Source organism: Elgaria multicarinata, chromosome 5, assembly GCF_023053635.1.
Source record: "Elgaria multicarinata webbii isolate HBS135686 ecotype San Diego chromosome 5, rElgMul1.1.pri, whole genome shotgun sequence".
Taxonomy (NCBI): domain Eukaryota; kingdom Metazoa; phylum Chordata; class Lepidosauria; order Squamata; family Anguidae; genus Elgaria; species Elgaria multicarinata.
This window is the reverse complement of record NC_086175.1, coordinates 134,764,281-134,790,137: the sequence shown is the minus strand read 5'-3', so window position 1 is coordinate 134,790,137 and position 25,857 is coordinate 134,764,281. Positions and strand designations below refer to the sequence as shown.

At 47.2% G+C, this 25,857-nt stretch overlaps 1 protein-coding gene across 4 annotated transcripts in view; it reads right to left on the bottom strand.

Annotated features, from left to right (window-relative positions):
* GDPD5 (glycerophosphodiester phosphodiesterase domain containing 5) overlaps positions 1–25,857 on the bottom strand; it is a 219,667-nt gene that overhangs the window by 83,637 nt on the left and 110,173 nt on the right. Inside the window, exon 1 of one of the 4 annotated variants that reach the window (XM_063127252.1) lies at positions 20,374–20,469. The exons of the other annotated variants lie outside the window; for them this stretch is intronic. The gene's annotated coding sequence lies outside the window, so the exon portion shown is untranslated. Of the gene's footprint in view, positions 1–20,373; positions 20,470–25,857 lie in introns of those variants that run through there. 4 annotated transcript variants of the gene reach the window in all.

Here is a 25,857-nt window from a genome sequence, read left to right as displayed (position 1 = left end):
GGGGTTGTTGTCATCCCGCGCATACGTGTGTCTGTGTGTGTGTTTAAAGAGCGCGTTCCTTCAAACGCATTCTGAAGGGCAGAGAGAATCGACAGACGAGGGCAAAGGAGGACAGGCGAGTTTTGAGGGAAGGCTTTGGCTTAGCAGAGAGTCGCCTGCTTCGTTCGACTTGACGCTTCTAGGCAGAGACATCGCTGAAGCAGAACCAGCAGGGGAGGAGGGCAGGCGGGCGCGTGTCAACGGAGCAGGATGTGCAAAGCAAGATAAATGTCCACTCCTGCACAGTGCTAGGAAAGACGCCGCACTGAGGGAATTCAAAATCCCAAACGCGGGAGGGGGGGGGGCTTCGCTGTGATGATGCGGAAGGAAGCAATCATTCACACTTTTTCCAAAACGGAACAGCCCTCAAAAAACACGTAACGAAGCTAGCCTGTGGGGAAAGGAGCGGTTTTCAGCCCAACGCAACCTCTGGTTCTCACTGCTACAAGAAGTAGTGGAGGCCACTGGGGTAAGTAGCAGAAACTTGTGGGGAGCAAAAACTTCAGGTAAGTTCCGAAGTGGTTTTCCTTGGATGAGAGATCATGGGGGTCTCTTAACAGGTCTTTCTAAGCAAGTGTTGATTTGCAAATGCCACAGGTTGTCATGGGGGTGCAGGAGCAAGGAGGCAGGCAGGGGGCACCAGTCCAGGACGTTGTAAATCCATCCCTGAGAGAGGGAGCGGTGCCGGCCTCTTTAAAAGAGGGGGTAGTCAGGCCACTCCTGAAAAAGCCTAACCTGGACCTGGAGGCTGTTGGCTAACTTCCCCTTCCTGGATAAGGTGCTTGAGCGGGTGGTTGAAGGACAACTCCAAGCGATTCATTTGATGGCCTTGAATGAAAGGAAGCTCGTAGCCTTGGCTTTATATTTGACTCCTCGCTCTCCTTTATTCCTCATATTGAGGCAGTAGCTAAATCTTGTCGATTTTTCCTGTATAATATTGCCAGGATTCAATCATTTTTGTCTGTCTCTTCTGCTAAGACGCTTGTTCATGCACTGGTTATTTCACGGTTGGACTACTGCAACCTTCTTCTCTCCGGCCTTCCTTCTTCTCACATCAGTCCGTTGGTTTCTGTTCACCACTCTGCCGCAAAGATCATCTTCTTGGCTCACCGCTCTGACCATGTTACTCCGCTTCTGAAATCTCTTCATTGGCTTCCAATTCACTTCAGAATCCAATATAAACTTCTCCTGTTAACCTTCAAAGCTTTTCACGGTCTAGCTCCTTCCTATCTCTCCTCTCTCATCTCACACTATTGCCCCGCTCGTGCTCTTCACTCCTCTGATGCCATGTTTCTCGCCTGCCCAAGGGCCTCTACTTCCCTTGCTCGGCTCCGTCCATTTTCTTCGGCTGCCCCTTACGCCTGGAATGCTCTTCCAGAACATTTGAGAACTACAAGTTCAATCGCAGCTTTTAAAGCTCAACTAAAAACTGTTCTTTTTCCTAAAGCTTTTAAAACTTGATGTTGTGCAGACTTTATACTGTTAGTTTTACCCTACCCTGTGCCTGCTTACCCTACCCTGTGCCTGTTGGCATTCTCTTCCCCTCCTTATTGTTTTACTATGATTTTATTAGATTGTAAGCCTATGCGGCAGAGTCTTGCTATTTACTGTTTTACTCTGTACAGCACCATGTACATTGATGGTGCTATATAAATAAATAAATAAATAAATAAATAATAATAATAATGAAACGGATTATCTAGATCCATTTCAATCAGGCTTCAGGCCTGGTTTTGGAACAGAAACTGCCTCGGTCACCCTGTGGGATGACCTCTGCTGGGAGAGGGACAGGGGGAGTTGATTCTCTTAGACCTCTCAGTGGCTTTCGATAGAACTGGGCATGTTAAGCCTGGAGAAGAGAAGATTGAGGGGAGACATGATAGCACTCTTCAAGTCCTTGAAAGGTTGTCACACAGAGGAGGGCCAGGATCTCTTCTCGATCCTCCCAGAGTGCAGGACACGGAATAATGGGCTCAAGTTAAAGGAAGCCAGATTCCAGCTGGAGGCATTCAAGAGGCAGCTGGACAACCCTCTGTCAAGGATGCTTTAGGGTTGGACTCGATGGCCTTGTAGGCTCCTTCCAACTGTGCTATTCTATGATTCTATGATAGCATTGCCCATGGTCGCCTTTTGGATAGGTTTTCTGGGCTGGGAGTTGGAGGCACTTTGCTGCAGTGGTTCCGCTACTACTTGAATGGCCAATTCCAGAAGGTGGTGCTGGCGGATTACAGCTCTGTGCCATGGCATGGGGTTCCACAGGGCTCTATCTTATCCCCTAAACTGTTCAACGTCTACATAAAACTGAGCATGGTAATGGCCTGGATGAGGGCCAGCAAATGAAGACTCAATCCAGGCAAGACGGAGGTACTGTTAGTGGGTAGTCTGTTTCTCCAGCCTTGAACATCAATGGCGCTTTATAAATAAATAAATATTATTATTATTATTATTATTATTATTATTATTATTATTATTATTAATAATAATAATAATAATAATAATAATAGGTGATGTTTAACCTGTTCTGGTGGGGGATGCACTCCCCCTAAATAATTTGGTGTGTAGTTTGGGGGTGCTCAAACAGTCACCTGAGGCGCAGGTGAATTCAGTGGCAAAGAGGGCCTTTTATCAGCTTAGGCTGATATACCAACTGCGCCCTTATCTGGACAGAGATAGCTTAGCTACAGTTATCCATGCTCTGATAACCTCTCGTTTGGATTACTGCAATGTGTTATACGTGGGGCTGCCTTTGAAAACGGTCCGGAAACTTCAACTGGTACAAAACAGGGCAGCGCGGTTACTAACAGGGACTGGCCGACGAGACCACATTATGCCAGTCCTTTTCCAGCGTCAATAATACTAAATAATAATAATAATAATAATAATAATAATAATAATAATAATAATTTCTTACCCGCCTCTCCGTTTGGATCAAGGTGAGGAACAACGATAAGTATAAAATACATACCGGGCCTGGTTCAAAGTGCTGGTATTAACTTTCAAACCCCTAAACTGCTTGGGGGTAGGTTTTCTCCTCCCATATGTACCTACCCAGACCCTAATCCTCAGGGGTCCTTCCTCATAAGCCCCTGCCAAAGGAAGTGAGGCAGGTGGCTACCAGGAGCAGGGCCTTTTCTGCTTTGGCACCCCAGCTGTGGAATGAGCTCCTTAGAGAGGTTCGCCTGGCGCCTGCATTGCACTCTTTCTGGAGCCAGATGAAGACCATTTTTTATTTTCCCAGTACTTTGGCAATTTACTATCATAGTCTTTTAACTCGGCTGTTTTGATTCTGCATTTTAACTCTGTATTTTAAATCTCTAGAGCGGCTGCTGGCCCTGGCACAACTGAAACTGGATGGCGGGGTGTCATTTGAAATGTGGCATTGCTTGGGAGAACCGGAGGGTAGTTTTCTTTTCCACCAAAAATAACTGGTGCATCTATGTATAGCCAACCCAGGGCTACAATTAATATCAACGACTCGGTCTGACGATGGGGAAATGTCACAACCAGTGATGTGCAGCCTAACAGAAGGCAGGCTGGGGAGGGGATCACAGCATGTGTGCATGTGAGCAAAGATAAAGGATCTTTGTTTTATTTTTATTGCTAAAATGCCAGGTCACAGCTCCAACCAGCGTGGAAGGTGAGAAGTCGGGGTGTGTGTGTGTGTGACTTTCGACATAGCATCAAAAAGGCAAGTCCAGAATTCAAGGAAGTTGCCATTTTATTTATTTTGTATTATTATTATTATTATTATTAATATTAATATTAATTATTAATAATTTTTAAATTATTATTCAGGGCTACTTGTTCAGTCCATGGCAGGCAACGACCCAGCATGGAGATACGGTGACGGTATTGGGGAAACTATCTCTGTTGAATTTCTGCCTGCCCATAAAACTGTTAAAACACGCAGGTACAGCTGCACGCTTCAATACATACTGATGCTGCATTGGGCCTGTTCAGACGACACGCTAAGCCAGGATTAGGCCGCTAACCCTTTTGAAGCAAATGGTTAGTGAGCATACTTAAACAGTGGTTATGTAGCCACCATGGTTCGGAAGGGTTCGCACAACACGCTAGGTCACAGTTCACACGACCGACTGGGCCATAATGTTTAACTCAAAATCTCGCCCAGATCGCGGCTTCCGTCAGTGAAGCCAGAACACCCACAAAATAGGGCACAAGGACAATAATCCACCCCTGCTGCGCCTGGTATTCAGAGGTATATCATAGAATCATAGAATCATAGAACAGCAAAGTTGGAAGGGTCCCACAAGGCCATCAAGTCCAACCCCCGAATCCACCTAAAGCATCCCTGACAGATGCTTCTCCAGCTGCCTCTTGAAGGCCTCTAGGGTGGGAGAGCCCACAACTTCCCTAGGTAACTGATTCCATTGTCGTACTGCTCTAACCATCAGGAAGTTTTTCCTGATGTCCTCAGGACATATATACCGCCTCTGAAGCTGGATGCTCCATTTACCTATCAGGGAGCCACTGGGGTAAAGTGTCGTGGTTAGAGTGTTGGGCTGGGCCCGGCAAGACCCAGGTTCTAGTCCCCACTCCCCCATGAAGCTCACGGACTAACTTTGGGCCAGGCACTGACTCTCAGCCTCACCTACCTCACAGGGTTGTGGTGAGGCTGAAACGGGGAGAAGAAAGAAGAGGCCACCGTGGGTTTCTTGCAAGGAAAAAAAAAAAGGTAGGATATAAATACAATAATCAATGATAATAAAATAATCATGCCTTAAAACCATTGATCGTACCCTCCATTAATTTGTCTGCTCCTTTCCTAAGCATTTGACACATCATGTTGTATTAAATGTCATACGTTGCACACTGGGAGGAGGAGGAGGAGAAGGTAGAGGAGGGGAGGGGGAAGCAACGTTCTTTTGTCTGTCCTGAATGTACTGCTCAGCTTTATCAGGTGACTCCGGTTTGTGACAGGGAGAAATATATCTCTACTCTCTCCCTCATGAATTTAAATTTTCACTCGGGCCTTTCCCTACACACACACACACACACACACACACACACACACTGTTGTTCTAGCTGCAAGACAGAACATGCCATCCACCCCTGGTGCTACCATATTTTATTACACTAGAAGCCTTAACGGGAACGCCCAGGACACCTTGGTCTCCCAAATGAGATCTCTGGTCATTAACGTGGCCCATTTGCTACCCAATTGAGCAGCTCGGTGTAAAAGCGGAGAACATCTCTCCGGCGCTAATATTACAGTTTGGCTTGTGAGCACTCCAGATTGAGCTGTGGACTGGAAGATGGATGGGAAAGCCCAATGTCCCCTCCTTTTTGAATAAGCTGGTGTTATTTTACCATTGTCTGCACACAACCACCAAGGGCATGTCTAGACGGGGCGATATCCTGGGGATCATCCCTGTGCGTTCACATGACGCACAGGGGATCATAGAATCATAGAATAGCAGAGTTGGAAGGGGCCTACAAGGCCATCGAGTCCAACCCCCTGCTCAATGCAGGAATCCACCCTAAAGCATCCCTGACAGATGCTTGTCCAGCTGCCTCTTGAAGGCCTCTAGGGTGGGAGAGCCCACAACCTCCCCAGGTAACTGGTTCCATTGTCATACTGCTCTAACAGTCAGGAAGTTTTTCCTGATGTCCAGCCGGAATCTGGCTTCCTTTCACTTGAGCCCGTTATTCCGTGTCCTGCACTCTGGGAGGATCGAGAAGAGATCCTGGCCCTCCTCTGTGTGACAACCTTTTAAGTATTTGAAGAGTGCTGTCATGTCTCCCCTCAATCTTCTCTTCTCCAGGCTAAACAGGCCCAGTTCTTTCAGTCTTTCAGAATCCCGGGGGCAGGGACGGAGGATACCTGCCATTCCCCGAGATAGCCGGGACGGCTTTAATCCCGACTTTTCCTGCAGTCCCAGGATCGTCCCGAAGCCCTCCCCCTCCAATCCCTAGGTCTAGACATGCCCCAAGTCTTCAGGGGGAGGGGGTGATTGTTCAAAGGGCTGCAAGTTACGCAGAATCAGAGACTCAAATAGGGGTCTCTGATTCTGAGGAGAGACTGAAAGAACTGGGCATGTTTAGCCTGGAGAAGAGAAGACTGAGGGGAGACATGAGAGCCCTCTTCAAATACTTAAAAGGTTGTCACACAGAGGAGGGCCAGGATCTCTTCTCGATCCTCCCAGAGTGCAGGACACGGAATAACGGGCTCAAGTTAAAGGAAGCCAGATTCCAGCTGGACATCAGGAAAAACTTCCTGACTGTTAGAGCAGTACGGCAATGGAACCAATGACCTAGGGAGGTGGTGGGCTCTCCCACACGAGAGGCCTTCAAGAGGCAGCTGGACAACCATCTGTCAGGGATGCTTTTAAGGTGGATTCCTGCATTGAGCAGGGGGTTGGACTCGATGGCCTCATAGGCCCCTTCCAAGTCTGCTATTCAATGATTCTATGGAACAGGTCATAGTGGGGATGAAATGCTCAACCCTACAACCGCCACCCCCAGTCCTCCCAACCCCCCACAGGTAGGATGACCCTATGAAAAGGAGGACAGGGTTCCTGTATCTTTAACAGTTGTATTGAAAAGGAAATTTCAGCAAGTGTCATTTGTATATATGGAGAACCTGGGGAAATTCCCTCTTCATCACACCAGTAAAAGGTGCAAGAGCTATACTAGAGTGACAGGGCAGGGCACCTGCAGCTTTAACTGTTGTGATGAAGAGGAAATTTCAGCAGGTTCCCCAATATACAAACAACACTTGCTTAAATTTCCTTTTTAATACAATGGTTAAAGATACAGGAGCCCTGTCCTCCTTTTCACATGGTCACTCTACCATAGGTCACAGCATGCCATGAGCCCAGGTCAGGAAAGCTGCAAAAAGAGTCAGGGAGGGAGCGACCGGCCAAGTCCACCCAATGTGCTTCGCAGCTGAGTGGAGTTTTGTATCCAGGGGGGATTCCACACGTCGTACTGAGGGTGCTTCCATGCGCCCCCAGTGCGCCCCCAAAGCGATCGTGTAGCTTGCCTGTTCGAAGAGACGAGGAAGAGGCGTCCTTGCTGCTGCCGCCACCGCCGCCACCCACCTACCTCCTCGCCGGCCGGGTCAGGGGGCTCAGCGGAAGAAGGCGGGGTGGAGCCACCCCGCCTTCTTCGGCCAAGCTCTCCGACCCGGCCAGCGAGGAGGTAGGTGGGTGGCGGCGGCAAGGACGCCTCTTCCTCGTCTCTTCGAACAGGCAAGCTACACAATCGCTTTGGGGGCGCACTGGGGGCGCATGGAAACGCCCTCAGTACGACGTGTGGAATCCCTCCAGGTCTTCCTTTTTTTTTTTCTTTTAAAATTTTTTATTCATTTTCAACACTATATAAACATAGATAAACATTACCAAAATATAACTGAAACAAAACACAATAAGAAAAAAAAAACATCAAATATCTGCTGCATACATATTGAATGATTGTTGAGTACAAATATCAAAAACTATTACATATACCTTATCATACTACACCATCTTCGTTCTTAACATAAAAGTGCACCCCCCACCTCGGGATCATTCTTGAGTCCAAAATCTAATCGTTTCTTCTGCTGGTGGTTTCCCACTTCCCTTAGTAAACACAAACACTAGGAACTGTTTCCAAATTCCTTCGAACTCATTTATTTTAGTTACGCCTTTTCTCCACTTAATATTACATGTCAGTTTATCATTAATGGCTATGTCCCAGACTTCTTTATACCATTCCTCAATAGAGTATTCCCCTTGGATCTTCCAGTTCCTAGCTACCATCAGTCGTGCTGCAACCAACAAATTCGATATCAGCTCTATAGTTCCTTTTCCACACTTTATATCTTCAAATAGTGACAGCAATGCTATTTTTGGTGTTTGTTCTATTTTCATTCCCACTATTTCTTCAATTTCTGAGAACACCATCTTCCATAATCTTTGTACATATTTGCATTGCCACCACATATGTAAATACGTTCCTTTTTCCCCACAACCTCTCCAACAATTTGCTGAATGTTGATCACTTATCTTATTCAATCTAACCGGGGTTAGGTACCACCTCCATAGAATTTTAAAATAATTCTCCTTTATTCTTACTGATAAACTTCTCAACACTCTTTGTTTCCATAGTCCCTCCCAGCTCTGTCGCCCTATTTGTATCTTCAAATCTGATTCCCAAACCATTTTCTCTGTATTCTCTCTAAACTCCTTCTCTAACAATATTTTATATATTTCACTCATTAATCCTTTTGAAACTATACTACCTCCTTTCCCTTCCTCCTTACTTACTACTAATTCTTCAAACCTCGTCATCTTTCTGCACATTCTATTATCTTTAATCCACTTTTTATTCCATTGCTCTAATTGACCATATTCTAGCCAAGATAGCTTCTTCTCCTTTAACAAATTTTCCATATCCTCTCTTGTTTTAATATCTCTTACCCAATCCTTTAATCTTATTTTATTTTTCTCTTTTAATATTTTACATAATCTACCCTTTAGATCCTCTGGGAAATTCTTTAACATTATTATCGGTGCTAAGGGAGAGTTGCTCGGAAGCAGCTTCCCTTTAAATTTACTCCAAATTTCCCATTGAGTCCTCAGGAGTGGATTATCTATACTTCCAACCCACTTTCTCCCTCCAGGTCTTCCTGACCCTAGTCTGATGCTCTGTCCCCTCCACATTGTGCTGGACTGCAACTCCCATAACTCCCCGGCCAGCACCGTTTAATCAATAACCAGGAATGGGGGCGGGGAGCAGTGAAAGGGTGTGGCCTAGGGATTCTGGCAGTCTGGATTGAGAAACCTGGAGTTGCACATTAGGCCCACGGGCCGGTGGTTCCCCACCTCTACTCTGCCAAAGATATTTGCAGACTGGTTCAATATGCAAAGTGTGTCCTCCACTCCAGAGCGGTGACCTCCATCCAGACTTGGGCCATAGCTAGACCTAAGGTTTATCCCTGGATCGTCCAGGGGTCAAACCTGTTCATCTAGGTGACACACACGGGATCCAGTGCTCAGGCAGGGGCGAACCCTGGATGATCCCAGGATAAACCTTAGGTCTAGCTGTGGCCTTGGTCTGAAGAGCAGGGAAGGAGGGAGATCAGTGGCGGCTCCAATGTCAGTGGGGCGTTGAATCCGCTCCGGGTTTCAGTCAGAACCATTCAGAGCTCTAAAGCACCTTGAATAGCTCCTTTAGGGTTCTGACTGACACCCGTAACGGATTCAACACCCCACTGACATCTGAGCCACCTGCCTCCACTGGAGGAGATTAAAAACTAAGAAGAGCAGAGCTCACAACATGCTCAGAGGCTGCTCTTCCTGAGAGCACAGCACTCAAGCGCCTCTCCGGGTTTCAGCACAGCCAACTTTTGAAATGCAGGACTCAAGGCTGCCGTTAAGAGCCACCCGGCCATTCATCCGGGCCCAATTTGCGAGTCGCCCGGAGAAAGCTTCCGACGCCCGGGCAACACACTCACTTAACTCCAATTAGCATCAGCGGGAGACGGATCTGTCTAGCGAAGGATCGATGCCGCACTAGCTGTGCTCTCGCTGTGCCAGCGCCTAAATTTAGCCTGGCTGCATTTCTCTTTATGGTTGTTATTCCTACCACTCCTTGGGGATGGGGGGGCAAGGGAAAACACCCCCGATGATGACAGCGAGGTGCAAACATTGATGCCCATTAACAGAGCCGGGAAGGCTGACCAGGTCAGCATTAACAGGGTCTCTTGACACTCCTGGTGGGCTGAAACAGAGAGCGACACTCTGCTCGGCATTATAATGACCGTGCCAGAGGTTTTGAAGCAGATAGGATGTCAAGGCAGAGTCAAGCTGTGCTAGAGCTCATTTTAAGGTGGTTTTTACGGGGTGGGGAGGGGTAACACTCCCTCTGTGGGGCTCCTATCAGTCAGAACAACAGGAGCCGGCTTATACCAGTCAATGGGGGAAAGTGCAACTAAAATGATCCAAGGGCAGGTTACAACTGCTGGAATTGTTCAGCTTGGGGAAAAGGAGGCTAAGGGGAGACCTGATAGAGGTGGACAAAATGATGCACAGTGTGGAAAATGTAGACAGGGAGACATTTTTCTCCCTCTCCCATAATACTAGCACCAAAGGGGGTCCCTCCCATGAAGCTGACGGGTGGGGAATTCAGGACAGATCAAAGGAAGGACTTCTTCATACACCACAGAGCTAAGCTATGGAAATCACTACTACAAGATGTGGTGATGGCCACCACTTTGGATGGCGTTAAAAGGGGGTTGGATGATGATGATGATGATGATGATGTTGATGATTTAAATAGCACCATCAGTGTACATGGGGCTGTACAGAGTAAAACAATAAAATAGCAAAACCCTGCCGCAGAGGCTTACATTCTAATAAAACCATAATAAAGCAATAAGAAGGGGAAGGGAATGCACCAAACAGGCACAGAGTAGAGTAAAACTAACAGTATAAAAGTCAGATCAAAATCAAGTTTTAAAAGCTTTAGAAAAAAGAAAAGTTTTTAGCTGAGCTTTAAAAGCTGCGATTGAACTTGTAGTTCTCAAATGTTCTGGAAGAGCGTTCCAGGCGTAAGGGGCAGCAGAAGAAAATGGACGGAGCCGAGCAAGGGAAGGAGAGACCCTTGGGCAGGCGAGAAAAATGGCATCAGAGGAGCGAAGAGCATGAGCGGGGCAATAGTGTGAGATGAGAGAGGAAAGACAGGAAGGAGCTAGACTGTGAAAAGCTTTGTAGGTCAACAGGAGAAGTTTATATTGGATTCTGAAGTGAATTGGAAGCCAATGAAGAGATTTCAGAAGTGGAGTAACATGGTCAGAGCGGCGAGCCAAGAAGATGATCTTAGCAGCAGAGTGGTGAACAGAAACCAGCGAACTGATGTGAGAAGAAGGAAGGCCAGTGAGAAGAAGGTTGCAGTAGTCCAACCGAGAAATAACCAATGCATGAACAAGAGTCTTGGCAGAAGAGACAGACAAAAATGATCGAATCCTGGCAATATTATACAGGAAAAAATGACAAGATTTAGCTACTGCCTCAATATGAGGAATAAAGGAGAGCGAGGAATCAAATATAAAGCCAAGGCTAGGAGCTTCCTTGACTGGAGTAAGCGTGACATCATTGACAGTAAGAGAGAATGAGAGATGAGGAGAAGGTTTAGGAGGAAAAACAAGCAATTCAGTCTTTGCCATATTAAGTTTCAAACGACGATGAAGCAAACGCCGATAAATTCCCAGAGGAAAAGGCTATCCGTGGCCAGTAGTCCTGATAGCTATATGCAACTTCCAGTATCAGAGGCAGTAAGCCTACATACACCAGTTGCTGGGGAACTTGGGTGGGAGAGTGCTGTTGCACCGTCTCCCTCTTCCCGGGTCCCTGGTCAACAGCTGAACAAAGTGCTGGACTAGATGGCCGTTTGGTCTGATCCAGCAGGGCTCTTCTTATGTTTATATTTAGCCCAGTATTTACTCTGACTGTCCGCAGCCTTCCACAGTCTCTGGCAGATAAACTTTCCCAGCCAAACTGCCCAAGATCCTTTTCCCCAAAGGCGCAGGACCTTGGACATTCTGCATGCAAACAGGTGCTCTACCATCGCTGGCATCAGTGGCTGTTACTCAGCTGGGTTGGTGACAGCGGGCCCTGCAGAGGCACTGACACCAGCCCTAAAGGGTTCATTTGCTCTTGGAGTTTTAAAAGTTATCCTGAGTCACAATTGGAAGGATTTCGCAGGGCACAGGTCTGGATGCATCACAGAGTCCTGGGTGCAAAAGGGGGTCACAAGTGGGACGGGGGGGGGGGGAGGAACTGTTGCCTAGCAGCCAGGTGGAAACATCCACAATGACAATAACAATAATACAACCTTATGCCCCAAACTCTGCATAGAATCATAGAATAGTAGAGTTGGAAGGAGCCTAAAAGGCCATCGAGTCCAACCACCTGCTCAATGCAGGAATCCACCCTAAAGCATCCCTGACAGATAGTTGTCCAGCTGCCTCTTGAAGGCCTCTAGTGTGGGAGAGCCCACAACCTCCCTAGGTAACTGGTTCCATTGTCGTACTGCTCTAACAGTCAGGATGTTTTTCCTGATGTCCAACAGGAATCTGACTTCCTATAACTTGAGCCCATTATTCTGTGTCCTGCACTCTGGGAGGATCGAGAAGAGATCCTGGCCCTCCTCTGGGTGACAACCTTTTAAGTATTTGAAGAGTGCTCTCATGTCTCCCCTCAATCTTCTCTTCTCCAGGTGAAACATGCCCAGTTCTTTCAATCTCTCTTCATAGGGCTTTGTTGCCAGACCCCTGATCATCCTGGTTGCCCTCCTCTGAACACGCTCCAGCTTGTCTGTGTCCTTCTTGAAGTGTGGAGCCCGGAACTGGACGCAGTACTCTAGATGAGGCCTAACCAGAGCCGAATAGAGAGGAACCAGTACCTCACATGATTTGGAAGCTATACTTCTATTAATGCAGTCCAAAATAGCATTGGCCTTTCTTGCAGCCATATCGCACTGTTGGTTCATATTCAGCTTGTGATCTACAACAATTCCAAGATCCTTCTCATTTGTAGTATTGCTGAGTCAAATAGCCCTCATCTTCTAACTGTGCATTTGGTTTCTATTTCTTAGATGTAGAAATTGGCATTTATCCCTATTAAATTTCATTCTGTTGTTTTCCAGCCTATCAAGATCACTTTGAAGTTTATTTCTGTCTCCCAGGGTATTAGCTATCTCACCCAATTTTGTGTCATCTGCAAATTTGATAAGCATTCTCTGTTCGGCATCGTGGGAAGCCGAACTTTAAGACCCATACACTTTATGGAAACAAAGCCCTATGAGGAGAGACTGAAACAACTGGGCATGTGTAGCCCGGAGAAGAGAAGATGGAGGGGAGACATGAGAGCACTCTTCAAATCCTTGAAAGGTTGTCACACAGAGGAGGGCCAGGATCTCTTCTCGATCCTCCCAGAGTGCAGGACACGGAATAACGGGCTCAAGTTAAAGGAAGCCAGATTCCAGCTGGACATCAGGAAAAATTTCCTGACTGTTAGAGCAGTACGACAATGGAACCAGTTACCTAGGGAGGTTGTGGGTTCTCCCACACTAGAGGCCTTCAAGAGGCAGCTGGACAACCATCTGTCAGGAATGCTTTAGGGTGGATTCCTACATTGAGCAGGGGGTTGGACTCAATGGCCTTGTAGGCCTCTTCCAACTCTGCTATTCTATGATTCTATGTAATGTGAATTGCAGGTTTTGCACAATAAACCTGCTGAATTTATTTTGGTACACTGCTAATCATGGAGGAGACAATAAGACTGTACAAAGGACAAAAATCCACACACACCCAACACACACCCAACTCTAAAAAACAAAACAAAAGGATTTCAAGAGCCACTATGGAATCATTTTCAAACATATAATCACATCCATAAGAGATAGAAACTTGCTTTTAAAAAGGAGTGTGTGTGTGTGTGTGTGTGTGTGTGTGTGTGTGTGTGTATGTGTGTGTGTGTGTGTGTGTGTGTGTGAGAGAGAGAGAGAGAGAGAGAGAGAGAGAGAGAGAGAGCACTGAAATTCCCGGAAAGCTGAACATCATGCCCACTTCCAAATATTTTTCGGCACTGTCACGGAAACTCACTGCACACAATGCTGCCTACTGCTGAAAGGTGAAACACCCCTGAATCAAAATGTTATCCATACTGGTTTAATTCCAGCAGTAACTGCTGGTGGTGAGAGCTAGACTGTATTGGGGAAAACGAATGAAAAGCCAAGTGGATTATTGTGTGCTGTAACCTCACAAAGTTTGTTCAGCTGTTACAATAAGGGAGTGATTAATATGAAATGCTTTGGAAGAGGAATGATTGCTGCCTGTTTAAACTATCCATTTGCAGTGAGGGAATTGAGAGACAGATACTTTTGGCTCCTGGAATCATTTTTCAACGGGAGAACATTACCGTGACCCTGTCGGAAATATTTAGTCGTTCCTTCCAGCAATGCTGCTACAGGGAACTGCAAAGACTACTGAGGCTCTGGATTACATTTGCAAGATCAATGTAGGCAGAACATAAATACACCCCCGATCCATGTCAGAACATCTGAACTCTGACGTTGCCGTCTCTGGAGGCACGTAAGTAGCTTACAATCTAATAATAATAATTTAAAAAATAGGCATCTTCTAATGAATGCCATCAATCTTGCTTAAAAGACGTACCGTCTCTGCATTTTGTTTGACTTGCGAAAACGTAGGAATAGAGGCTGCTGGGTTGTCAGTAAAGTGATGCATCTATTTTGCACTGCCACAGCAGCGAACCCAGATCTCCCAGGACCTTCACAAACAAGACACAATGGTGAAGAAACGCCCCAGCTGTCTTGCCTCCAGCGCCCGGTATGCGAAGACGGGCGTCCCCTGAACACAGAGCAATGTCGGTTCTCGGTTTTCTAGGCCCTTGGGTGAGAAATGTTCCATGGGCCTCCTTTTCTCGCTGAGTCTATCTAGTCACCAACATTTTCACCCGCTGCGATTGCTCCTCCTTCTCCTCCTCCTCTTCCTCATCACTGCCCCCACTTGCTTGCTTGACAGGCAGAGGGCCAGAGATCAAGCAAGCTGTGGCATCTACCGTAGGGTGACCCTATGGAAAGGAGGACAGTATCTTTAACAGTTGCATAGAAAAGGGGATTTCAGCAGGTGTCCTTTGTATATATGGAGAACCTGGTGAAATTCCCTCTTCATCACAACAGTTAAAGCTGCAGGAGGCCCTGCCCTCTTTTGTACCCGATCAAGAGGGCAGGGCTCATGCATAGGATGACTCTATGGAAAGGAGGACAGGGCTCCTGAATCTTGAAAACGTTGCATAGAAAAGGGCATTTCAGCAGGTGCCATCTGTATGCATGCAGCACCTGGTGAAATTCCCTCTTCATCACCACAGTTAAAGATGCAGGAGCTATACTAGAGTGACCAGATTTAAAAGAGGGCAGGGCACCTGCAGCTTTAACTGGTGTGATGAAGAGGGAATTTCACCAGGTTCCCCATATATACAAATGACACCTGCTGAAATTTCCTTTTCAATACAACTCTTAAAGATACAGGAGCCCTGTCCTCCTTTTCACATGGTCACCCTATTTAACTGTTGTGATGAAGGGGGCCTTTCACCAGGTGCTGCATGCATACAAATGACACCTGTGGAAATTCCCTTTTTTATACAACTGTTAAAGATGCAGGATCCCTGTTCTCTTTTTCATATGGTCACCCTAATCTACTGTACCTCCTTCTCAACGCCACTGTTACCTGAACCAGAGGCAGGTGAACAACCCGCCTTGACTGCTTTTTTTTGGGGGGGGGGAACCAAGGTGGAATATAAATTAAATAAACAAACAAACATACTTTACAGCAGAGGTGAGAAACGTACAGCCCTCTAGATGTTTTTGGACTAGAATTCCCATCATTCCTGACCATTGGCCATGTTGGCTGGGGATGATGGGAGCTGGAGTTCTTCAAACATCTGGAGGGTCGCAGGAACACCCCCCCCCCCCGCTTCAAAGTCAAGTGAGAAAAGATGACAAGCGCTAAGCCTCTTTGAAGGATATCTGACATAGAAAAGGCAGTTTAGGAAAGCTATTAAAAAGGCCCAAGTGAAGGTGTCTCTTCTTTGGGTGTTTCACCGTGCCAGCTGAGCAACATCTGCGACATCAGCATCAAAACTCTACCTTTCCTTTTCATCAAACCCAGGTGAGGCAGTGGCTGTTCTGAACCAGTGCCTGGGCACGGTAATGGACATTAAATTTCTATACCGCCCAATAGCCGGAGCTCTCTGGGTGGTTCACAAAAATTAAAAACATTCAAAGTATAAAACAACAGTATAAAACCATAATATAAAATACAATATAAAAGCTCAACCTGATAAAAACAGCAGCAATGCAAAATTATGAATTTAAAACACCAAGTTAAAATTTATTTATAGACTGTTAAAATGCTGTGAGAATAAAAAGGTCTTCAGCTGGCGTCTAAAAGCATATAATGTAGGTGCCAAGTGAACCTCCTTAGGGAGCTCATTCCACAGCCGGGGTGCCACAGCAGAGAAGGCCCTCCTCCTGGTAGCCACCTGCCCCACTTCCTTTAGCAGGGGCTCGCGGAGAAGGACCCCTGAGGATGACCTTAGGGTCTGGGCAGGTACATATGGGAGGAAGCGTTCCTTCAGATAGCCTGGCCCCAAACCGTTTAGGGCTTTAAATGTTAATACCAGCACTTTGAATCGGGCCCGGACCTGGACTGGCAGCCAATGAAGCTGGAAAAGGACTGGCGTAATGTGATCTCGCCGGCCAGTCCCTGTTAGTAACCGTGCTGTCCTGTTTTGTACCACCTGAAGCTTCCGGACCGTTTTCAAAGGCAGCCCCACGTATAACGCATTGCAGTAATCCAAACGAGAGTTTATGAGAGCATGGATCACTGTAGCTAGGCTATCTCTGTCCAGATAAGGGCGCAGTTGGTATATCAGCCTAAGCTGATAAAAGGTGCTCTTTGCCACTGAGTTCACCTGTGCCTCAAGTGACAGTTCGGGATCCAAGAGCACCCCCAAACTACGGACCCGATCCTTTAGGGGGAGTGCAACCCCATCCAGGACAGGGCAAACATCACCTCGCCGGACAGATGAACCACCCGCTAACAGTCCCTCCATCTTGTCTGGATTGAGTTTCAGTTTATTAGCCCTCATCCAGTCCATTACCATGCCCAGGCACTGGTTCAGAACAGCCACTGCCTCACCTGGGTTTGATGAAAAGGAAAGGTAGAGCTGGGTATCATCTGTATATTGATGACATATGTTTTACCGGGTTCTTGCATTTTATGGGGTGTGGAGTAAGCTGTTGAAAACGCCCCGCTTCTTGCCCCACGCCACACCGGGTTCAAAAAGGTGAAGGAGACGCCGGCGAAAGCTGGCACCCGGCCTTGAGATGAGCGCTTTTTAAATAGCCCCGCCGCTGCCGGATTTAGGAAAGGTCACGCTGAGTCCTCAGCCCTGAGCGGAGGCCCAGGAAGATCTTAGCCTAGGAGACAGCTGCCTGATAAGGGAAAAACCGAAGACTCTCCTGAGATTAGCAGCTTTCTCAGAGGGCCCACTGAGACAGACTAGGGAAGAGGGGGGCAAACCAGGATCATTTCGGCAAGGTCCTAATTCAAGTCCCTGCTCTTCAAATGCCGGTATCCAGATTGCTCAAGCATCAAGCAGACATCATCAGGAGCGTGGAAATACAGAACACTGGGAGCTCCAATTAAAGGCAGCACCCAGAGACAAGTGGAGTAATCCCTAGACACAGAAAAGGGAAGGCGCCTGGCTGGGGAGCAGAAAAGCAGGTCTAAGGAGGTTGTGTTGTTATCCTATAAAGCCCTGAACAACATGGGACCAGGATAACTACCAGACCGCCACTTCCCTTATATACACCCAGAAGACATTTGAGACCTTCAGAGAAGGTCTTGCTGGCCATTCCGAAGCGAACGGAATGTCGCCATGAAGAACCTCAACAGCAGGGCCTTGTCTGTAGTGGCACCCACCCTCTGGAAAACATCCCTACTCGTGTGGTTCGGGAGGCAGAGAATGTAAAATGCCTTAAACGCCTCCTGAGAACACACCTATTCACACAGGCTTTCCCTGTGCTGTTACTGCTGCTGGTTTTAGTTTGGTTTTGCATAGTATTTTTTTTTAAAAAAAATAAAGCTTTATGTTCTGTTTTGATTTGCTGTATTTGGTGGTTTTAATTGTGAACTGCCCAGAGAGCCTCAGCTATTGAACAGTATAAAAATGTAATAAATAAATAAATAAATAAAATAAAGGAGGAGGCGCCTTAAGATTCCAAGGGAGAACAGGCCCCTGGGAGAGAATCCTAGAATAGCAGAGTTGGAAGGGGCCTACAAGGTCATCGAGTCCAACCCCCTGCTCAACGCACGAATCCACCCAAAAGCATCCCTGACAGATGGTTGTCCAGCTGCCTCTTGAATGCCTCCAGTGTGGAAGAGCCCACAACCTCCCTAGGTAACTGGTTCCATTGTCGTACTGCTCTAACAGTCAGGAAGCTTTTCCTGATGTCCAGCCAGAATCTGGCTTCCTGTAACTTGAGCCCGTTATTCCATGTCTTGCACCCTGGGAGGATCGAGAAGAGATCCTGGCCCTCCTGTGTGTGGCAACCTTTCAAGTATTTGAAGAGTGCTATCGTGTCTCCTCTCAATCTTCTCTTCTCCAGGCTAAACATGCCCAGTTGTTTCAGTCTCTCTTCATAGGGCTTTGTTTCCAGACCCCTGATCATCCTGATCCTCTACACTCTGGTCCTCAACACTGGCCCTGTTTCCATATCAGGATCCCATCTGACTACCACCTCCCAGCACTGAGGAGGTTGCACTGATGACCTCTGGGTCTGTGGATTCTGGCCCAGAACCACAGCATCCCGGAGCAAGTGGCTGTCCTGTCCTATGGTCCCTTGAGGCTCAGAAGGGAACCTGGTAGCAAGACTGGGGCAAGAAATCAACACAGGTAGGAAGGACCTTGGAGAGCTCCAAGTGGGTCCTGCTGGCTGGAACGTTGCCCTACTAGTACAATAGGAGGATGTTGTCTCAGCAGGGAGCTAAGGCCAACTGGAGCCTTATATAGTCTGACAAGACCTGTAGTGTGGTGAACTTCCCCCCACCTGTTAAAGGGCCCTCATCTGTTTTTGTAGACTGTGATTTATGTGGAGCTGGGGAGATGGCGCTTCTGACGGGGACTGACAGCAGGGCTGTGTCTTCTGAGCGGGTCCCTCAAATCTGGGACCACCACTGAGATGGGCAACATTTCATCAAGTGGCAGCCCTATAAGAAGAGACTGAAAGAACTGGGCCTGTTTAGCCTAGAGGAAAGAAGATTGAGGTGAGACATGATAGCACTCTTCAAGGACTTGAAAGAGGGCCAGGATCTCTTCTCGATCCTCCCAGAGTGCAGGACACAGAATAACGGGCTGAAGTTACAGGAAGCCAGATTCCGGCTGGACATCAGGAAAAACGTCCTGACTGTTAGAGCAGTATGACAATGGAACCAGTTACCTAGGGAGGTTGTGGGCTCTCCCACACTAGGCAGCTGGACAGCCATCTGTCAGGGGGTGCTTTAAGGTGGATGCCTGCATTGAGCAGGGGATTGGACTTGATGGCCTTTTAGGACCCTTCCAACTCTACTATTCTATGATTCTATTTCACTTTCACAAAGCAGACTTCTTTTCGCTTCCATTTTGGAATGAATCTGGCATCATTTATCTGTTTGCAACATAAGGACGGTCAGGGAAACGGACACTACAAAGAGATTTCAAACAATAGGAGTTAATTGCTAGTTTGAGAAGAGCAGAGTAAACAGTAGCAAGAGCATGGCTTTGTCTATCTACAGTACTTGGCTGCCTTCCCATAGACCATGGGTTCTCAACAAGGTGGGAATTTTAGGGTTCCAGGGGGGGAATTGGGACCACCATTCAGCAAAGTATGATGTCCTGTGGATTATGTCTTCCTACACACGTTATTAAAAACGTCCCAGAAAAGTGTCCTGTTGTCTGCAAAAGCCAGGCCTTCGCTCTCTTTTCCCTCCCTCCCTCGCAATCCTAGAAGTTTCAAGCTTCCCATTTAAAGGGGCAATGCAAAGCATGGGAGATGAGAATGTAAAAGGGGCCATGCTTTGTGTTGCCCCTTTAAATGGGACTAATATAGAAAAAAATAAAAGATTTTCAATATTATGTGCATATTATTTGGAATGCACCTTTTGAGTTAGACCATCTTGGGAAGGCGGGAATTATATTCTGAACAATGGTGAAAGGGGGGAATGGAGCAAAAAAGGTTGAGAACCACTGACCTAGACATTCATGTAAGGAGGTGGCAATTATGGCCTCTGCCCCCTTGTGGGGGGGAGGACTGGAAGCAAAACTGAAAGAAAGTAATTTTCAGGGAGGCAAGGATCGAAATTTGATTCATAAAGAGGGGTGGTGCGTGCTTCATAATTTGGCATCATAATGCCCCAAGGAACAGAAATTAGAACCGAGTTCAAATTCAGTACCTTGAGAAACTCAAAGGGGAGGGGGGGAAATACTGAAGATTCTAGCTCTAAAGGACCACAGTGACACATTTTACTTCCCTAAGGCTCCGGCGATATGCTGTGCCTGGGCTAGGTATGCACACAAACATACATCACATTGTCACAGATTTCACTGGCTTATCACCACGCTCAAAATGCTAGGAGGGAAAAGAATGGTCCCTGCAGCCCACAATATTGTGTAAAGTCAAGGAACATGCATTTCCACGGCTTTGATTTTGCCTCCCACGGGGTCCATCGCAAATGTTTAAAGAAGAAACGCAGCAGTTGCTTACATTTTTCACTTTGCATTCCCAAGATAAAAAGGGAATCTTCTAAGCAGGGGATATAACAGATGCACTTTCTGCTCAACGCCGGCAGCCCTCCACAAATCCTTTGCTGTGTCGGATTTAACGCCCCCCACCCAGGGTTGTTTTTTTTCCTTCCAGGAACTGGGCTGTCTATCTTGGGCTTTCAGATCACAGGCAGGCTGCAAGCTGTCTCCTAAAATGTGAGTTCCTCATAGAATCATAGAATAGCAGAGTTGGAAGGGTCCTATAAGGTCATTGAGTCCAACCCCCTGCTCAATGCAGGGATCCACCCTAAAGCATCCCTGACAGATGCTTGTCCAGCTGCCTCTTGAAGGCCTCTAGTGTGGGAGAGCCCACAACCTCACCAGGCAACTGATTCCATTGTCGTACTGCTCTAACAGTCAGGAAGTTTTTCCTGATGTCCAGCCGGAATCTGGCTTCCTTTAACTTGAGCCCGTTATTCCGTGTCCTGCACTCTGGGAGGATCAAGAAGAGATCCTGGCCCTCCTCTTCTCCACCTCCTCCCACTCCAAGAAAAACACTGGGCTAGCAGGGGGGAAATTCAGTTCTTCAAGCAGCTGGCTTTCCTATCCACTCGGGCAATAAAGAATTTCACAAAAGGAACTCTGTTCATGCTCAGGGACACTGACAGATTTCCACCCAAATGACTATATTTCAAATTGTTATCTTCTTCTAAAGCCGCTCATTGGCGAAGTTAGGGAAGGAAGGAAGGAAGGAAGGAAGGAAGGAAGGAAGGAAGGAAGGAAGGAAAGAAGTCAAAGAACAATTCCAAAACTTCACGTGCAGCCCACGGGGTTGACCTCTGCAGAGCTTCCTTCCGTAATGTCCAGTGCCCTGGAGAAAGTGCCCCAAGAAGAACAGCAGTCAGCTTTCCGTCCCAAACTCAGCGGCCTCCGTTTGCTTTCTACGTATGCGTGTGTGCACGTGCCTGCAAGAAAAAGCCAAATCCGGCAGCAGGAAGTCACACACCACAAGCCCCTCTGTTGCCTTGCCTTGGGTCAGCACTCTGAACACAGGAGGAGGGGCCGTTTGGCCCCAGCGAGGCGGTCACAGCTTTCTCCCTGGAATGCCCCGTTTCCTGGACAATCGCTCTTCCTTAGGAACTGACCGGGAAGCATTACGCTCGTTTTCATCGGCCTAGAACACTTTCCATTTAAGAAAAAGAAAGCGAAAAGGCTGCTTTTTTGCATTCCAAGAATTAAGGGAGGGGGGAAATTGCCCCTCACGTACAGCAAGTAGCATTCACTATGAGTCGAGTAGCTGAGAGGGAAATTGCACCTGATCCTCCCCACTGCTAAAAGAAAACTTCCACAAGGAAGTGAAAATGAAATATTTGGGGGGGTTTAATGGAAAACATTATTAAAATGTATATATCAGGGCCATGCATGCCCCTCTCCCATGGCCACGATTCAACTTGGCCCAATTCAGACTCCATCTGACTCACTTTGGAGCTGATCTGCCCCACTTCGGATCCGAATCGAGATTCAGACATGCGAATTATTTGGATGTATGTTTTCCTGGGTACCTGCCAAGCAGCTGCCCCTGCTCACAAACACACACATGCACCCTGGGACGTGCCCAAAGAGCCTGTAATGTTGTGTAAATGGCTGCTTTATAACCACCATTGTAAACCACCAGGATTTGTTTTCCAGGAATAAACGAGTCACCATTTTAAAAGAAAATGGCGATTCCCTTGAAGGCATGAACGGCTGTGGGCGCTCGCGACAGGTCTGGATAAAGAGCAGGCAGCTTGCACGCTCACTGGGCATGTCCAGTGGCATGAGTGGGGGCAACTGCTAGGCACAAGGCTTTCTATTTAGGTCTCTGAATCCTCCAGACCAGTCCGAATCGTTCAGATCCAGACCGATTCGGTCCGAATCGCCCTGCTTGGAATTCAGACCTGGATCCAAAGCAGTGCATGAGTATATATCTCACCCTGCTATCAAAGAATTTTCAGAGCGGATTACTGAACCACAACACATCAACAAAAGAGCTACACCAAACAGCACAACAATAGCAAATAAAAGCAGCAGTAAACAGGGCAGTCCGAAAACACGGTCCCACTTCATTTTAGATTTTTTAAGCACATAGATTGTGATGAAGCGACTGCACCGCCATGAGAATTGAAGCCAACGTTTGCGTTCGGTCTCACGACTGGATTCGCAGAGCCTTCATCATTCGCATCTTTTTTTGAAGCTCAAAGAAACCCAACCATTTAGCGCTTCCTTCAAAAGAGAAAAGTGGGCCACCTCTTGGCTCGCTCCAGTCGGTTTCTCAGTCCCTTCTTCAGTGCTGCATTGTAATGCAACCCGGCCACCCGACTGCTTCTTGTCAAAACATCCCAAGATATAGTGATATTGCTGGAGCCCGTGAACAGCATCAATTCTTGACCAGAGCTATTAACTTCTCTCTGTCTCTAATCGCCACTTTCCCCCCTCCCTCATCTCTCTCTTGCTCAGTCCTCCAGATGTTTTAGGACTATCATTCCCAGTCAGCATTTTATTTATTTGTTTATTTAGTTATCAAATTTTTATACCGCCCAATAGCCGAAGCTCTCTGGGCGGTTCACAATTGCCAGGAAGTTGCACTAGCTCTATTGATACAACTCCATGTACATTGATGGTGCTATATAAATAAATAAATAAATAATAATAATAATAATAATAATAATAATAAATAATAATAATAACCACTTCCATCGGCTGCCTGTATGCTTCCAAGCCCGCTGGCTTGAGCCTAAAAAGCTTTACATGGCTCAGGACCGCAATACCTGAAAGAACGCCTCTCCCGACTTGAACATACCCAGACACTACAATCGATGTCTGCCCTCCCCTTTCAAGTACCACTTCCAAGGGAGGCTTGGAAGGTGGCAACAAGGAGCAGGGCCTTCTCAGTGGTGACCCCACCAACTACAGAATAAGCTAACCACTCAGGCCCGCCTGGCACCAACATTCTCCTTCCTTTTGATGCCAGGTTAAGACTGCCCTCTACTCCCAAACATTGAATGGCATATGACAGGACATTTATCCCAGTTGCCAAAAACAGGTCTAGTATCTCATTAAAACTGTTTTTAGCTGTCTAAGTTGTTTCAAATTTTGGATATTTAAATGTATATGGTGGGTTTTAGACTGTACTTTTAATGCTGTATTTTATCGTCTCATGAATTGTCGTATCCCGCCCAGAGAGCTTTGGCTATTGGGCAGTATAAAAATAAATAGAAATAGAAATAGAAACCAAATGCACAGTTACAAGATGGGGGATACTTGGCTCAGCAATACTACAAACGAGAAGGATCTTGGAAGTAGATCGCAAGCTGAATATGAGCCAACAGTGCGATATGGCTGCAAGAAAGGCCAATGCTATTTTGGGCTGCATTAATAGAAGTATAGCTTCCAAATCACGTGAGGTACTGGTTCTTCTCAATTTGGCCCTGGTTAGGCCTCATCTAGAGTATTGCATCCAGTTCTGGGCTCCACAATTCAAGAAGGACGCAGACAAGCTGGAGCGTGTTCAGAGGAAGGCAACCAGGATGATCAGGGGTCTGGAAACAAAACCCTATGAAGAGAGACTGAAAGAATTGGGCCTGTTTAGCCTGGAGAAGAGAAGATTGAGGGAAGACATGATAGCACTCTTCAAATCCTTAAAAGGTTGTCACACAAAGGAGGGCCAGGATCTCTTCTCGATCCTCCCAGAGTGCAGGACACGGAATAACGGGCTCAAGTTAAAGGAAGCCAGATTCCAGCTGGACATCAGGAAAAACTTCCTGACTGTTAGAGCAGTACGACAATGGATCCAGTTCCCTAGGGAGGTTGTGGGCTCTCCCACACTAGAGGCCTTCAAGAGGCAGCTAGACAACCATCTGTCAGGGATGCTTTAGGGTGGATTCCTGCATTGAGCAGGGGGTTGGACTCGATGGCCTTGTAGGCCCCTTCCAACTCTGCTATTCTATGATTCTATGATTCTAAATAAATCAATAAATAAACAAACCAAACTGAATGCCAGGGGGAGGGGGGAATAGCAGCAGGCCCTATTCCTAGCATCCAAGGCACTCAGTGATTCTTCTACTGAATTCTACAACGCAAAAAAAGGCATCAGGTTGCCAATCTGGGATGCGGCTGAGAGATAGAATCATAGAATAGTAGAGTTGGAAGGGGCCTATAAGGCCATCGAGTCCAACCCCCTGCTCAATCCAGGACAAGCCTGACCTCCTGCCAACACACACACACCACTGTCAGACGGTGGGCCTGCCCCCTGCCAGAAAAGGACCCTATTGAGGAGGGTGATGTGAGTGGCCCAGAGACCTCACCCTTTGCAATAGACACACACACACCCATCCGTAACACACCTTTCCAATCATAATAACTGACGGATGTCTCACTCATTCTGAACAAAGGTGTGCTACATCTTAGACACAGGCTGGCGCGGCTCCTCGCAGAGCTCCGAAGTGCCGCTGATAATGGCCTGCCAAGATCAAAGGCAGCGGCATTCTCTCCGTGGCAGGCAGCTCCTCCTCCGTCTCTTCCACCGTTCTATTTTTCGACCCTCCTTGTCAAAATGGATAACAGCTTCACACGCAGCGCAGCGCAACAGACACAACAACACAAAGGAGGTGAGCACCCAGCTATTTGAGTTCTCGAGACACCGGGAAGATTACCTAGTGCCTGAAACACTACAGATGACACAGTCCTAGAGTTGGAGGGGGTTCTCGGAGGCCATCTAGTCCAACCCCCCTCCTGCTTTGAGGAGGAAATCCAGAGCTAGAGCATTCCCCCACCCAACAGGTATCATTCAGGTATGCTGGTCCCAAGGCTTTGTACACTGGTACCAGAACCATAAACCTAGCCCGGTAGCAGATAGGCAGCCAGTGCAGTTCCCTCAGCAGAGGAGTTACACGCTGGAAAGGGGCAGCTCCAGACAACAGCCGAGCTGCAGCAAACTGAAGCTGAATCCAGACAAAACAGAGGCGTTTGCTGTCAAGGGCTCTGGCCTAGGTCTGGAGGTGTGTCAACCAGTTCTGGATGGGGCTACACTCCCCCTGAAAGACTGTGTTCGCAGTTTGGGGGTGCTCCTGGATCCGTCGCTCCAAATGACAGCCCAGATGGATGCGACGGCCAGGAGTGCCTACTATCAGCTTCGGCTGATACACCAGCTGCACCTCTCCTTAGAGTCAGAAGACCTAAAGACGGTTGTGCACACGCTGGTAACCTCAAGGCTCGACTTCTGCAATGCGCTGTACATAGGGCTACCATTGTACCTAGTTCGGAAACTTCAACTACCATATTTCTTCGATTGTAAGACGCCATCAACTGTAAGACGCACACTAATTTCAGTACCACCAACAGAAAAAAAATCCCTAAGAAACAGCCGCGATTCTAAGACGCACCCCATTTTTAGAGATGTTTATATGGGGGGAAAAGTGCGTCTTAGAATCGAAGAAATAGGGTAGTT